Source organism: Cygnus olor, chromosome 1 (assembly GCF_009769625.2).
Source record: "Cygnus olor isolate bCygOlo1 chromosome 1, bCygOlo1.pri.v2, whole genome shotgun sequence".
Lineage (NCBI taxonomy): Eukaryota > Metazoa > Chordata > Aves > Anseriformes > Anatidae > Cygnus > Cygnus olor.
This window is the reverse complement of record NC_049169.1, coordinates 135408668-135425084: the sequence shown is the minus strand read 5'-3', so window position 1 is coordinate 135425084 and position 16417 is coordinate 135408668. Positions and strand designations below refer to the sequence as shown.

The 16417-nt window shown below is 42.2% G+C and overlaps 1 long non-coding RNA gene across 1 annotated transcript; it reads left to right on the top strand.

Annotated features, from left to right (window-relative positions):
* Positions 1–1411: 1411 nt before the first annotated feature.
* Positions 1412–15811, top strand: LOC121058548. Its single transcript, XR_005814235.1, has 4 exons — positions 1412–1488; positions 7175–7287; positions 14753–14791; positions 15359–15811. It is a non-coding gene; the product is annotated as an uncharacterized LOC121058548 (long non-coding RNA).
* The last annotated feature ends 606 nt before the right edge of the window (positions 15812–16417 follow it).

The following is a 16417-nucleotide window of genomic DNA, read 5'->3' as shown; positions in this document are numbered from 1 at the left end:
ACTCTGCAGAAGGTTTTCTGCCCAGGGGTAAGTGAAATGATCCACAGGAAAGCTTCATACATTCAAAATCTTGTTCAGTCTCAGAATAAACTCATCACAGCAAATCTTTAAAAATAAATAAATAAAAAATATATATATACATATATAAACATGTATTTTGAGAGAGAGAGAGAAAAAAAAAAAAAGGAGGAAAAAAAAAAAGATGATTTCAGTTACCTCTTTAAACCTTGGAGAAGTACAGTTAGTACTGTGAGAAGGGTGAAAAAAAATCATTTTTTTAAAATCTGTTTTAATTTTCTGGAACAGGGACTCTCTCCAAACACATACACAAAGCATTTGTTAATGCCAGTGATAACTGCCATAGTAGTCATAATCAGACATAAAGGAAAACTCATACATTGGTAAAAGGAATATTTTTCTAATTTATATACTGGTGACACCTATATAAACTGTAATATTTCTTATTTATCTATAATGGATATTGTGATGCAGTCCTGAGGGATATTCAGTTGTCCGTTTTTAAGATTGTTTCAGTCTAGCTTTGTTAATTTTACTTCTGGGTCAACTCTGCCCAAGTGCATTTCATTGTTTACAGGCCTAATCCCTGAAATAAACAGGTAGAGATACTAGTCCCCCTCTCCTGTGCATGTTTTTCAAAAAATAAGGTAAAACAAACAAACAAACAACCATTAATAATGCTACAGCTTTAATATCTATCATGAAAATATAATTAACTTCCGGGACAATACAAATGAACACGTTATACTCATTTTTCCTTAAAGAAGCAAGCTAGTTCATTTCTGAACCTTTTTCCCTGCTCCAATTCCTAGCAAAGCTCATAAAAATGCAAAATGTTGTCATCTTCCATTTAATTCCTAAAGTCAGGTTTTGAAGTTACCATCAAGACTGTTTCTGCATGTGCTTGCAGAGCATCTTTAAATGGTAAATGAAATGGGATACTGGGTGTTCTTTATCCTTATAGTACCATGCAAAGGAGATCAGGTCTGAACATGGTCAGATTCATCTTGGTTGGATTCACCAGGAAAACTTTATTCCTGGAAATTCCTGGAACAGCAGAGTGGAAAAATAGTGACCCTCTCCTTTTCCAGACACCTTAGCTGGACTATCTTTGTTTCTTCTGTATCTTCTGTGAACACAATAAATCTGGCAGTCAGCCTTTTCGGACTGAATGGGTGTCACCATAGCTTCTCTGATTCCTTGAGCTTAAAGAAATTTAAAAGAAAATTATTTGAGTTTAAAACATTTTAAAAGTGTTATGAAGTATAATGCTTATAATCACTTTAATCTTTTAATCTTAGTTAAAATCTTGCATGACAGTTATAAGCTAATGTAACCTAGTTGTCAAAGATCTATGTCTAGTACTAAACATACATGTTTTATCTCTAGGAAAAAAAAAAATCTATAGAAAGGCTATAAACCTTATGGATTAATAAACAACACCAGAAAGACATCAAAGTAAGTACAGTGGTAAGTATACTTACAGAGCCAGTGATAACAAAGAAAAACATGCTTTCTAACTTCAGGATAAAATAGGAATTGCCATCTGGAAGGTTGAGTTAGACTTTGGGAGGAAAGCTAACAGAAACAGTATGAATATTTTATTTCTATAAAAAGCAGTGGCACTTGATATTGTGGATTTGGGTCAATAAAGACAGAAATATGGCTGAAAACCAATGTTAGCTGTTTGTCTGTTTTTATTAAGGCGATCCATGAAGCCATAGAAAACAGGCTGGAAGGGATTGGAAGAGATCTTCAGATCCCCTCCTTAATAGAAAGTATGATCAGCAATAACTACATCTTGATCATTGATAGGCAATTGTCCACCCTCTTTTTAAAACCAAATCAAAACAAGCAACCAGAACAGCCCTTATGATGACAGTGATTCTGTGACCTTTTCATGAATCCTCTGTAATTAACAGCTCCTACAACTAGATTGCATTTCTTCCTGTATATTTAGCATGTTACTTAGAATCACAGAATCATAGAATATCCTGAGTTGGAAGGGACCCATAAGGATCATCAAGTCCAACTCTTGGCACCGCACAGGTCTGCCCAAAGTTTAGACCATGTGACTAAGTGCACAGTGCAATCGCTTCTTAAATTCAGACAGGCTTGGTGCGGTGGCTACGTCCCTGGGGAGCCTGTTCCAGTGTGCGACCACCCTCTTGGTGAAGAACCTCTTCCTGATGTCCAGCCTAAACTTCCCCTGCCTCAGCTTCACACCATTCCCGCAGGTCCTATCACTGGTGTTTACAGTGAATAGGTCACCTGCCTCTCCACTCCCTCTCACGAGGAAGTTGTAGACCGTGATGATGTCCCCCCCTCAACCTCCTCTTCTCCAGGCTGAACAGGCCCAGTGCCTTCAGCAGCTCCTCATACGTCTTCCCCTCTAGGCCCTTCACCATCTTTGTCGCCCTCCTCTGGACACTCTCCAACAGTTTAATGTCCTTTTTGTACTGTGGTGCCCAGAAGTGCACACAGTACTCAAGGTGAGGCCGGACCAGCACACAGTAGAGTGGGACAATCACCTCCCTCGACCGACTAGCGATGCCATGCTTGATGCATCCCAGGATACGGTTGGCCTTCCTGGCTGCCAGGGCACACCGCTGGCTCATATTCAACTTGCTGTCAACCACAACCCCCAGATCCCTTTCTGTGGGGCTGCTCCCCAGCGTCTCGTCGCTCAGTCTGTACGTATAGCCAGGGTTGCCCTGTCCCAGGTGCAGGACCCAGCACTTGCTCTTGTTAAACTTCGTGTGGTTGGTGATCGCCCAGCTCTCCAATCCAGCCAGATCTCTCTGCAAGGCCTTTCCACCTTCATCAGAGTCCACAACTCCTCCAAGTTTAGTGTCGTCAGCAAATTTGCTCAGAACACCTTCTAGTCCTACATCCAAATTATTTATAAATACATTGAAGAGGACTGGCCCTAAAATGGAGCCTTGAGGGACCCCACTAGTGACCATCCGCCAGCCAGATGTGGCCCCATTAACCACAACCCTTTGAGCCCTGCCCGTCAGCCAATTGCTCACCCATCGGATGATGGTTTTGTTAAGTTGTATGCTGGACATTTTGTCCAGTAGGATCCTATGGGAAACCATGTCAAAAGCCTTGCTGAAGTCCAAAAGATCACATCAGCTGGTTTCCCTTGGTCAACTAGATGGGTGATCTTATCATAAAAGGAAATCAAATTTGTTAAGCAGGACCTACCCCTCATGAACCCATGTTGGCTGAGACCAATGACTGCATTGTCCCCCAGGACAATAACTTCAAGGATCATCTTCAATAACTTCAAGGATCATCTTCTCCATAATTTTACCAGGCACTGACGTGAGACTGGCAGGCCTGTAATTGCTATGGTCTTCCTTCTTACCCTTCTTGAAAATTGGCACAACATTTGCCAGCTTCCAGTCTACTGGGACCTCTCCAGATTCCCAAGATCATTGAAAAATAATTGTGAGAGGTCCCACGATGACATCAGCCAGCTCTTTTAAGCACCCTGGGATGGATCCTATCCGGACCCATGGACTTGTATGGATCCGGGTGGAGCAGCAAATCCCGCACACGTTCAGGGTCGGTAGGGAGTTTGTCATTCCCACCGTCATGGTCCTCCCTCTCAGGGCACCCAGGGTCCCGAAGCCCATCATCAGTGTTGAAGACAGAGGTGAAGAAGGCATTAAACATCTCTGCTTTTCCTATGTCATTGTCTGTGAGGAGACCTTCCCCGTCAAGCAGCGGACCTATGTTTTCTTTGGTTCACCTTTTTCTGTTAACATATCTAAAAAAAACCTTTTTTATTGTCTATCACAGACATGGCCAGCTTCAACTCTAGTTGGGCTTTGGCCACACGAATTTTCTCCCTACATACACGAACAGCATCCCTGTATTCCTTCCTTGTCGCCTGACCCTTCTTCCAGTAGCCGTACACTTTCTTTTTCTGCGTAAGCTCCAGTAGAAGATCCCTGGTCAGCCAGGCTGGCCTTCTGCCCTGCCTGCCTGCCTTCCGATATTTTGAAATCGCCTGATCTTGTGCTTTTAGGAGGCAGTGCTTAAAGATTGACCAGCACTGATGGACGCCTATGCCTTCAAAAGCAGCTTCCCAGGGGACCTTGCTGACTAGTTCCCTGTGCAGCCTGAAGTCTGCTTTCCCCATATCCAGGGCTGAAGTTTTGGTGACAGTTTTCCTTCTGTCACCACAAATTCTAAACTCAACCACTTCATGGTCACTATGACGGAGACGGCCGCCAATTGCCACGTCTCCCACAACACCCTCTCTGTTCTCCAGCAACAGATCAAGGAGGGCACCTTTCCTAGTTGGCTCCCTTAGCACCCGCACCAAGAAGTTATCATCTAGGTGCTTTATGAACCTCCTGGACTTGCTTGTGTCAGCCGTGTGGTGATCCCAGCTGACGTCTGGCAAGTTGAAATCTCCCATAAGGACAAGGGGAGTTGATCTTAAGGCATCTCTTAGTTCCGCAAAGAATAATTCATTGGTGTTGTCGTCCTGGCCAGGTGGTCTGTAATAGACTCCCACAACGACATCCCCTTTATTTGTTCGTCCCTTAATCCTTACCCAGAGGCTCTCAACTTTGCCATCCCCAACTTGAAGTTCCACACAGTCCAGCCCATGCTTCACATACACTGCCACCCCACCACCTCGCCTATCCTGCCTGTCCCTCCTGAAGAGCCTGTAACCATCTATTGCATCACACCAGCCACAGGACTCATCCCACCAGGTTCGCTTATTCTGATGATGTCGTAGCTGCGGGACTGGGCAAAGACTTCTAGCTCCTCCATTTTATTCCTCATACTGCATGTGTTTGTGTAGAAGCACTTCAAATGCGCTTCCCTACACACAGCACCTTGTGGAGCCGACCGAAGGACCTCACTGGCACACAGTCCCTCTGATTCTAGCGCACCATCCCTTAGCTCATCACCAGCGTGCCTGGTTTTATCCGCTTCCCCCTTCAACTCTAGTTTAAAGCCCTATCTATCAGCCCTGCCAACTCCTGAGCCCAAATCCTTACACCTCTCTGAGAGAGGCGCATCCCATCTGGTGACAGCAGGCCTGGCGTCACGTAGACCTTCCCATGATCGAAAAACCCGAAGTTCTGTCGGTTGCACTAGTCTTGAAGTCACGTGTTAATGTGGTGAGCCCGCTTGTCAGCAGCGAAACCCCCTATCAGAAGGACAGAGGCAAACACAACCTGTGCCCCTGATCCTTTAAGTAGTTGCCCCAAAGCCCTAAAGTCCCTTTTGATTGCTCTCAGACTTCTCGTTGCTACCTCATCATTACCAGCCTGAAAGACCAGTAGTGGGTAGTAGTCGGTGGGCTGTACTAGGCGCTTGACTTTCTTAGCGAAGTCTCTCACCCGAGCCTCGGGGAGACAACAGACTTCCCTGTGGGTTGGGTCCGGTCGGCATATTGGGCCCTCTGTCCCTTTCAAAAGGGAGTCCCCCATGACAATAACCCTTCTGTCCTTCTTGAGAGACGATGTAGCAATGCGGGGGGTAGGTTGCCTTGCCTTATGCACCCTCTCCAACTGGGATGGGCTTTTGTCTACTTCATTGTTCTGACTATGGTGTTCTAGAGCCTCGTACCTGTTACATAAGGGTAGATGGGAAGGTGAGGTGAGCAGGGACGGAGTTCGCCTAACACCCCAAACAGGAACCTGCCTCCATTCCCCCCCGTGGCCTAGGTCCCCTCTTACTGCCTGGTGGGATGAGGGGACTTTTGTCTCCTGCATAGCAGGAAGCACCTGTGCTGCGGCAGGCTCCTGAGTCTGTCTCAGAATGGGTAGAGTACACCTCCACCAGTCAATTTCCCTCTCTGACTCCCTGATGCTCCTGAGCCTGCTCACCTCCTCCCGAAGCTCTGCTACCTGTTTGAGCAGCTCTTCAACCTGGGCACAACTCCCACAGGCATACCCTTCGCTGCTGCTGTTGGATACGGACAGAAGACTCGGGCACACCATGCAGCCCAAGACCTGGACGGTGGTGTGTTTCCCCGAGCCCTCAGTCTGAGTAGCCACATCGGTGACCGCGGCTGGAGAGGCCGCAAGAGATGCGGAGGCCATGGTTTTCTGGCTGGTCGATACCATGGCCAGGTTTCTCACAAGCAGGCTACCAGTACCAGTACCAAAGGGAAAGACGTCTGCAAGAGAGCTGTGAGGGGCCCTCCCTGCTCACCCTGCCTGCGCGAACTGCCGCGCCACTCCCTTCTGACGTGCCACGCCCTGTTTGCCCGCCCTGGTCGCCGCGCTCCTGGTCGCTCGCGATCCCTAGGGGCTGCTTTTGAACGGCCGGGGAGGGGGCGCTGCTGGCTCCGCCTATGCCTCGTCAGCCTCCCTCACGAGGGCTGCCGGATTGTGGCGGCTCCCTCGGCTGCTTCGAGTGGCCTCGATGCCAAAAAAAAAGCCTTGCCTGTCTCGATCCCCTGCTCCGCTGCAGAACGCGTCTACCCCAGAGCCGATTGCCTCGGCAAGAGAGGCGATTTACTTTATCTCCTATCTGCAGTGGGCTGCAAGAATAATTTATTTTCATTTTGATCTGCTTGATATATGAAGTATTTATAATAGTTGCATACTTTAGAACTAAGAAGTCTTTTATCACTTATTCTCCCTTTTTTATTCCTGCATACTTATCTTCCCAATTCTTCCTTCTTTTATTAAAGTTCATTTTAACAAGCCTTCTTATAATTCTCAGTGGTGTGCTCTTTGAAATGATCCACATCTTTCTTGCTGAGAATGCTTAAAACGGAATCCAGCAATATATGCTCCAATATAATTCTTCCAGCATTACCTAGAGATTTTTCAAGAGCTCTATCGCAATTTCTATTCTGAGCCTCAAAGATAACGTGTATTGTCAGTTAACATGCCAATTAGCACATCTTTTTTTTTTTTTTTTTCTCCCTTTATGTTGAACAAAACATGCCTTTCACAATATTCTTGTCAAGTGGATTTATCAGGTCTCTTAACCTGGTAAGTAATAGTTTTGATTCTTATTCTCTGTTTATTTGGCAATGTGTTATTGTTCCCAGAAACAAAGTAAGAATGGAGACTGAGAATGAGGCCACTTACTTTTCCTTTTGAGGGAAAAACAGTAATGAAAAAACCTAATAATGTATCATATCTTTGGTTCTCACTAATCTTCAAAGAATTTTGAAAAAAAGGAACACATGAAGAGGAGGTCTTGCATCAAGAACTGACTACATAAATGGTGGCATTATCAATGGAGACTAGATTTGTATTTATGCTCAAGAAAGAAAAGGTAAGAGTTGCATAAATTTGACATTAAACATATGCAGTTACACAAATTTTGTTATATAATTTTAGACTTAGAGGTGAATTGAAAATGGGGAAAAAGCAAAACACCTAATTAAATTGTTTATAGTAGCAATGCTATTTGAGCTGAAAGGTTCACGCTAGCCTCAACTATATTATTAAGGGGAACTGTGACCACATGTAAATTTTTAAACACATAGAGTTTTTAGAAAAAAAAAAAAAAAAAGAAGATGGTTCATTTCATAAATGTCACTCAAGAGAAAAAATAACTCGGATAAATATTAAACTGAATACAAAGGCCTGCAAATCAATACTGTAGAAGTTAAGTTAGCTGTTGTTTATTTTATTTTTAACTGTAAAGGTAAGGTGAATAAATTATTTTGCCAGCTGTTCAGAAATTGATTCAGTGTTTTTGCTTTTAAAATTTCCAAACTCATCTTTACATATGGAGAAAATGCAACTATTGTATAAAAGAAAATGCAATGTAAGAAAAAAAAAAAGAAATTTACTATTACATTTACTATTACACCACTTAATTGTATCTCTATGAAAGTTATTTGAATGAGAATAATATTTGTTAGATATACATGGAAGTGTCTTTCCCACACTGCTTAAATTTATATGAGTGATTATTGCCTTCTGTATCCCCCTATGCTCTAAAGAGCAAAACTTCTCTTGACTCACAGAATCATGGAATGGCTGAGGTTGGAGGGAACTTCTGGAGCTTATCTAGTCTGGCCCCCACTGCTCAAGAAGGACCACCTAGAACAGGTTTCCCAGTACCATGTCGAGGAGGTTTTTGAAGATCTCCAACGAAGGAGACTCCACAATCTCTGGAAACCTGTGCCAGTGCTCAGTCACCCGCACTGTACAGAAGTGCTTCTTGACGTTCAGAGGGAATCTCCTGTGATTCAAGAGTCCCATTGCCTCTTGTCCTGCCACTGGGCAACACTGAGCACAGCCTGGCTCTGTCTGCTTTGCACTCTCCCTTCATACTTTGATGAGTGTGGTGGTTTTACCATGCTAGGCAGCTGAACACCACAACCACCCTCTCACTCCCCCTCCTTAGATGAGGAGGGGAAGAAGTAAAGGAAAGAACAACTCACGGGTTGAGATAAGGATGATTTAATTAAAAGAAAAAAAATAATTATTAAGGAAAGATTATTATTAATCAAACAATTTAACTAAAGGGAAAAAAAGGGAAAGGGGAAAAGGGAGGGGGAAAGGGAAAAAACAAAACATAACAAGTAAAGGCTATATGGAAGTGCAGAGGAAAGAAATTACTCTCTACTTCCCAAAAATGAGCGATGCTTGACCACGTCCTTGAAGCAGGGCCTCAACGCACGTAGGCGGTGTTCGGGAGGAGGACAGACGTTTTCACAATGAGAGCCCACCCCTCCCCTCTTCCTCCTTTTTCCACCTTTTATTGCTGAGTGTGACATCATATGGTATGGAATATCCCTTTGGTTGGTTTAGGGCAGCTGCCCTGGTGATGTTTCTTTCTCATTTTTTTGCTCACCCCCTAGGAGGGTTAGAGAGAGTCCTGATGCTGTGCCAGCACTGCTCAGCAGCAGACAACGCTGGTGTGATACCACTGCTGTTCTAGCTACAAGTGCAGAGCACAGCACTGTAAGGGCTGCTGCAGGGAAAGTTAACATCCCAGCCAGACCCAGTACAACCTCCACCCCTTATTCCATAACATTTGTGTCACTCTCAGGTCCCCCATACTTTAGCATATAAGTATTCTCATCACCATTGTTCCTTGTTCTTTAACAGATTGATAGGTAGGTATATCTTTTCATTCTATAGGTCTTTCTCGGAAAATGTTCATAAGAACTGTTGACGATTTAGTCTTCATCTGCCAAAGTGGTCACTCAGGGCAGGTGGAGTTGGATGTCTGGATGCCAGCACCAGCTTAGCTCAAGTCCTTGTTGCACTTGCCCGGTTCCTTGCAAAGTTGACCTGTCGTTGATCCTGCAGCATCTTCCTATAACTTAGATTACAGATTAGTTTTCTCTCAAGGTTAAATCTCCTTGAGGCACGCACTTGATATCCCCATTCTTTTGCATGACCCAACAGGTATACCCTGGTCCTTGGGCGAAGACAATCCCACGAGTGGGTTTGCCTTTTCCCGAGGCAGGAGCAACCCACACCGCCTTCCCCATCCACTTTCCTACATGCACTATGGGGACTTTAGCTCCTTTCACCGTGTGTAGGGGTTTTGTTTTGGCAGGACCAGCACGGCTGTCAGACCCCCTGTTGTTAACTAGCCAAGTGGCTTCTGGTAGATTTATGTCCCGTTGTTTTCATGTCCCAGAACCCAATGCTCGTAACATAGTCTTTTAACAGTCCATTGTACCTCTCAACCTTCCCAGAGGCTTGTGGGTGATAAGGGAGGTGATACACCCACTCAATACCATGCCTCTTGGCCCAGGAGGTGACAAAATTGTTCCGGAAATGACTCCCATTGTCAGACTCAATTCTCTCTTGTGTACCATGATGCCACAGCACTTGCCTTTCTAGGCCCAAGATAGTGTTTCAGGCCATGGCATAGTTCACGGGGTATGTTTCCAGACACCCAGTAGTTGCTTCTACCATGGTGAGTATGTACAGTTTGCCTCGGCGAGTTTGTGGGAGTGGTCCGATATAGTCAATTTGCCAGGCCTCAACATATTGAAACCCTAGCCACCTCCCCCTGTTCCAGGGAGATTTTACCTTCATGGCTCTCTTGATTGCAGCACAGGTCTCACACTCGTGGGTAACCTGTGTGATGGCCTTAATGGTCAGGTCCACTCCTTGATCACGAGCCCATCTGTATGTGGCATCCCTCCCCAGATGTTCTGATTCATGGGCCCGTCGAGCTACAGACAGCTCTCCCTTACGTCCCCAGTCCAGGTCCACCTGAGCCACTTCAATTTTTGAAGCTTGATCCACCTCTTCATTGTTCTGATGTTCTTCAGTAGCGCGACTCTTGGGCATGTGGGCATTTACATGATGTACTTTTACATCCAGATTTTCTACCCGGGCAGCAATATCTTGCCACAGGGTAGCAGCCCAGATAGGTTTACCTCTGCGCTGCCAGTTGCTCTGTTTCCATTGCTGCAGCCACCCCCACAGATCATTTGCCACCATCCATGAGTCAATGTAGTGATACAGTACTGGCCATTTTTCTCTTTCGGCAATCTCTAGGGCTAGTTGTATGGCTTTTACTTCTGCATACTGACTCAACTCGCCTTCCCCTTCCATGGCCTCCACAACTCATTGTGTGGGACTCCACACAGCAGCTTTCCATTTCCGATGGCTCCCTACCACATGGCAGGATCCGTCAGTGAACAACACATACTGCTTTCTGTCTTCTGGCAACTCATTATATGGTGCTGCCTCTTCAGCACGGATTACTGCTTCTGTCGGCACTTCGAAATCTCTGCCTTCTGGCCAGTCCATGATCTCTTCCAGGATTCCTGGGCAACTAGGTTTTCCCATTCGAGCCCACTGTGTAATTAATGCTATCCACTTACTCCATATAGCATCAGCCGCATGGTGTGTAGTGGGAATTTTCCCTTTGAACATCCAATGTAACACAGGTAGCCGTGGTGTCAAGAGGAGCTGTGCTTCTGTACCCACAAGAAGCAGCTCGAACACCCTCATATGCCGTTAGTATCTCTTTTTCAGTTGGGGTGTAATTGGCTTCTGATCCTCGATAGCCCCGGCTCCAGAAACCCAGAGGTAGACCTCGAGTTTCTTCTGCGGTTTTCTGCCAGAGGTTGCAGGTGAGGCCATGCTCCCCAGCTGCAGTGTAAAGTACGTTTTGCACAGCTGGTCCGGTATGGACAGGCCCAAGGGCTACTGCACGAGCTATTTCTTGTTTGATTTGTTCAAAGGCCTGTTGTTGCTCGGGGCCCCACTCGAAATAGTTTCTCTTTCGAGTCACTCGATATAGAGGACTCACAAGCTGACTATAGCCTGGAACATGCATTCTCCAGAATCCCACAGGGCCTAGGAAAGCTTGTGTTTCTTTTTTTGCTAGTTGGCAAAGACATAACCGTTATTTTGTTGATCACATCCATCGGAATATGGCGGCGTCCATCCTGCCATTTTACCCCCAAGAACTGGATTTCTTGTGCAGGTCCCTTGACCTTACTCTGTTTAATGGCAAAAGCAGCTTTCAGGAGAATTTGAATTACTTTCTTCCCTTTCTCAAAAACTTCTGCTGTGTTGCCCCACACGAGGATGTCGTCAATGTTGTTGAAGTACCCTCTCTTGAGGTAGTCTATGCCAAGGATGCATGGAACCTCTGGGCCAGTCACAGTGGGATGCTTTTGCCATCTAACATTCCCAGTTAGACTCACTTCAGCTTCCAATGCAGCTAGCTGTTGGGATCCCCCTGTCACTCCAGAGATACAGATGAGTTCTGTCCCTTGGTAGCCTGATGGCATTAAGGTACACTGTGCGCCAGTGTCCACTAGAGCTTTGTATTCTTGTGGTTCCAATGTGCCAGATCCATACAGTCCAATAAATCCGGTTATCCCTCTCTTCTACCTGGCCAGAGGCAAGGCCACTCTAGTCCTGGTTGGAGTGTCTGTCACTTAATTCTTGTAAATGAGAAGCAGAGGTCCCTTCATCAGGGTTAAGAATAACATCAGATCTTCTACTGCCCCTGGGGAACTGCCCAACAGAAACTGGAGCAGCTTTTGTCTTAGGAGCCCCTCTTCTTGCTGCTGTATTTCCCTTCAGTTCATGTACCCGAGCAGCTAGGGTTGAAGTAGGTACACCATCCCATTTCCTCATATCTTCCCCGTGGTCACGCAGATAAAACCACAAGGTGCCACATGGTGTGCACGAGATATGCTCCAGTTCCTTCACCATCTTTGTATCTATTTGCTGGACTATCTCCAGTATGTCCATGTACTGTTTTGTACTAGGTAGTCCATAACTGGACAGAGGTGTGGCCTCACCAGTGCTGATTAGAGAGGAAGGATCACCTCCCTTGACCTGCCTGCAATACTTTACTTTATGTAGCCCAGTTTACCATCAGCCTTTGCAGCAAGGCACATGGCTGGCTCATAAACTTCAACCTGATTTCAACTTCCTACTTGTAAACTTTCCATCGGTACTGTGAAGACTCAGTTTGTCACAACAGAAAAAAAAAAAGTCTGAAAAGAGGACTTTTCATATATTAAATGCCATGTAGTGTCTCTTAACTTTTAACCCCGTAGAATGCTTAACTCACATATAGTCCCATGAAAATATAACTCTTTTGCAAATTCTGGTTGCATACCTATCAAATTGAAAAATAAAGAAAATCTATTCCCAGAATGATAAAATTGATACACAACTGACAGTATGCTACCAAAAATGGTATAGAAAAATATGACAAATTTTTATACTTTTAAGAAAGTTTACCAAGTGATTAAGAAATCAATCATAATGGAGAAGATCTCTAGCTAAGGTAAAGTGTGAAAACACCAGCACAGACAGGAGTGTTTAAATCTCACAAAAATAATATATTTTAAATTATGATTTGTATACTATTTGTCTATATGAGAGGGAGGAAGGGAGGAAGGAAGTGGAAGTTGATTATAATTTCTACAAGGTAAATGTCTATACTCACACTTTTTATTGAATAGGTAATTGATGACTTTGTTAACTAGGACTATCTGAGAAAGCTTGTGAATGCACTCTGTTCAGCTAGTTAAACTGTTTTCTTTTGAAAGTCACTTCCATTATTTGAACAAGGGCAGGGCTGTCATCCAGACCTAGGGAGGCTGGAGAAATGCGCTGCCATAAAACTCATGAAATTCAACACATTCTAATGCCTACACTTATTCTGCTCTTATAGTCTTCCCTAGACATCTGTTACAAGCCAACATAGTTCTTATGTTATTGCTGTTTAAAGTAGTGGTAAATATACATAAGTTGAAAGACTTTGTAAAGATTTATAATAATAATAATAAAAAAAATGGAGTAAATATCAATAGAATTATATTTAGGAAATAAATGCTTAATTAAAAATGTATAATAACATGCTGCCTCATAACTTTCCCAATACCGCCCTCCTCCCCAGTTATTTGACTGTCAGAAGATATTCTTTAGTGTGTTTGTCTGTTTCTCTTGTATTTCACCTCATTGTTTTTTTTTTTTTTTTTTTTTTTTTTTTTTTTTATATAAGAATTAAGGCAAATACTCGTTTAGTTTTCATTGATAGATTTCCATTTGTAGCACATCCTAACTCCTAACTGCTTTCATTAAAGCAGTTTATTAAAACTACTTTTCATGTTCTCTGTTGTTTATGATCTGGAAAATAAGCAAACATGCACAAATATTATGTAAGATCTGCCTATCAACCCTTTATTTGCAGACATACCCTTTTAACCATTCCTTTGTCCTTCCTACTGACCATCTGAAATGCTTGTTCATTGTTTTGGCTCTGAAGCCATATTTGGTATAATTTAAACTTCAGTGTAGGATTCATATTTGTCACCTCTGGATAAGAAAGTAATAAATCTTATATACAGACCTGGAGAGCTTCAGTCTGGTTTTAACTGTCTCTTAAAGTTGACCTTTATGGAATTGCAAATGTTTATTGCATTCTTATTTTTATAATTTACATTAATCTGAAAATATCTAAATTGAGATTTATTCAGCCAAGATTCTTTTCCATAGGCAGGTCTTCCCTAATTTCTTCACCACCTACCAGAAAAACAAACAAACAAGTGAAAAAATGACCAAAGGAGTGAAACATCTCTCCTATGAAGACAGGCTGAGAAAGTTGGGGTTGTTCAGTCTGGAGAAGAAGCAGCTCTGGAGAGACCTTATAGTGGCCTTCCAGTACTTAAAGGAGGCTTCCAAGAAGATGGGGAGGGACTCTTTAGCATGGATTGTACTGATACGACAAGAAGTAATTGTTTTAAACTAACAGAGAGATTTAGATTAGATACGAGGAAGAAATTCTGTACTCTGAGGGTGGTGATGCCCTGGAACAGGTTGCCCAGAGAAGCTGTGGATGCCCTGTCCCTGGAGGTGTTCAAGACCAGGTTGGATGGGGCTTTGAGCAACCTGGTCTAGCAGAAGGTGTCTCTTCCCATGGTAGGGGGTTTGGAACTAGATGATCTTTAAGGTCCCTTCCAACCCAAACCATTATTTGATTCTATGATTCTAAATAGCTTGTCAGGAATACATTTAATTTGGATATTGAAAGTATGTCTGACCAACAAGATCATAAAATTTTGGTGGGTTTTTTAAACAGAAATTGAATTCAGTCAGATGGTCGTTGCAGCTGATAATCTAGAAAGCCTCGTTTCTACATTCTTACACCACCCAATGTCTTAGCAATTACATCTGATTAATTTAGATAAAATGTTCCTTTTTTTTTTTTTTTCCCCTGAATTTGTGCTTAATGAAATATCCTAAATTTAAATTATTGCTTACACAAACTCAATTTGTCTTTGCAGAGTATGAAGAAAAAAATGTTCTAGAATCTCTGGAGTCAGGTAACTACATAACTTTATTAAACAAATTCAATTGACCAAAGTAATCTTGTTAAAAGAATTCATACTTTCTTCCTGTAAAGCAATTTCAGAGTGTCATTCCATAGTAATGAATCTCTCTTTTTTTTTTTTTTTTTTTTTTTTTTCACGGACTGTTACAATGTTTTATAGATTTTCAAACAGAAAATCGAGGTTCACCTTTAAAAGCTTGCAAATTAGAACGGTGGAATCCTTTACAAGAACACTGATAATAAGATTTGAGGGAATTGTATGTTTCCATAGTTAATATACTCTTTCTTTTACTCTCCATCTACAGTTCCTAATTACTTTATTAAGCTCAACTGACAGATTGCTGTCTGGGGGCAGAAATAAGAGTACGGATAAAGAAATTGTTTTAATATTCAGCTTGGCAATAATCATGTTTTATTAATGTTATTTACCTTAGATTATCTATTCTATATAATGTATCAGTTTGAGTGACCCAGATTAAAAACTGCTGTGTAGCTGTATGCAAATTGTAACCAAGACAGGTAGGGGGTTATTTGATTTTTTTTTTTTTTTCTTTTACAGATTACTTCAAAAACCAAACTGAATTAAAACCAACAAACAAACAAACAAACCAACAAGGAGATGAAGCCTTAGAAGCCCTTATATAAATGTTTCAGGACATCAAGAACACCTTGCTAAATGAATTTCCTATGCATAAGCAGCATACTCATTTTTCATACCTCAATATTTAATTACCATGTGATAATAATACAAACAGTGAGAGAGGATAGCAGTACTTTCCACAAGACAACAACAGTGTTTTTCATTAAAAATAAAATGTCCTTTCTGCACAGATTTTTTTTTTTCAATTTTTATTTTTTTTTAGCATACAAATTTAATTAAAACACCAGTAACATTTTTTAACATTGATCATAAATGGATTATAGAACATAGAATGACTCATTAAAATGAGCAAGATAAACCTGCAGATAGGGAACATTTAAATTTTCTTGACTTACCACCTTTTTCCTATGCTTCTTTAATTTTTAACAATACCAAGTATGATTTTTTATCTGTGTCATTAGTGGCACTTACTGAGAGCAGGACTGGAATCCAAACAACCTCATTTTCCTGTTGCTGGCACTAACAACATATGTTTTCCTAAGATCAGATCTTCAACAATAACAATATTAGCACATTTCTTATATATCCAGAACTTGCCTCCTTTTCTGTTTCTTCAGTTGGAAGTTTGTTTGTTTGTTCTGCATCTTTATTTTATAGGTAGTCATTTTCACATCTGCAAACATTCTTTTTCTTTAGATTTTTTTTGTTTGATCAGTGTTAGGATGTTATGCAGTTAACTTCTTTTTATTTTTTGTACTGCATACCATAGAACCTCTCACCTTATCTTTATGATTATGGAATACCACTGTGTTTGCAGCACTTTGATATTTAAAATATGTTGACTATTGCCTGGTACTGTGTCTGAAAACTTTCCCTATTTAGGAGCAAGTAGTGAGACCATCGTTATATTAACAATAAAATGTGTTTATTTTTCTTTTAATTACAATACATGTTTTTCTCTCTGAGCAGATTTATTGAATATAATTAAAAGAAAAAGCAATCTAACTCCAAACAAAC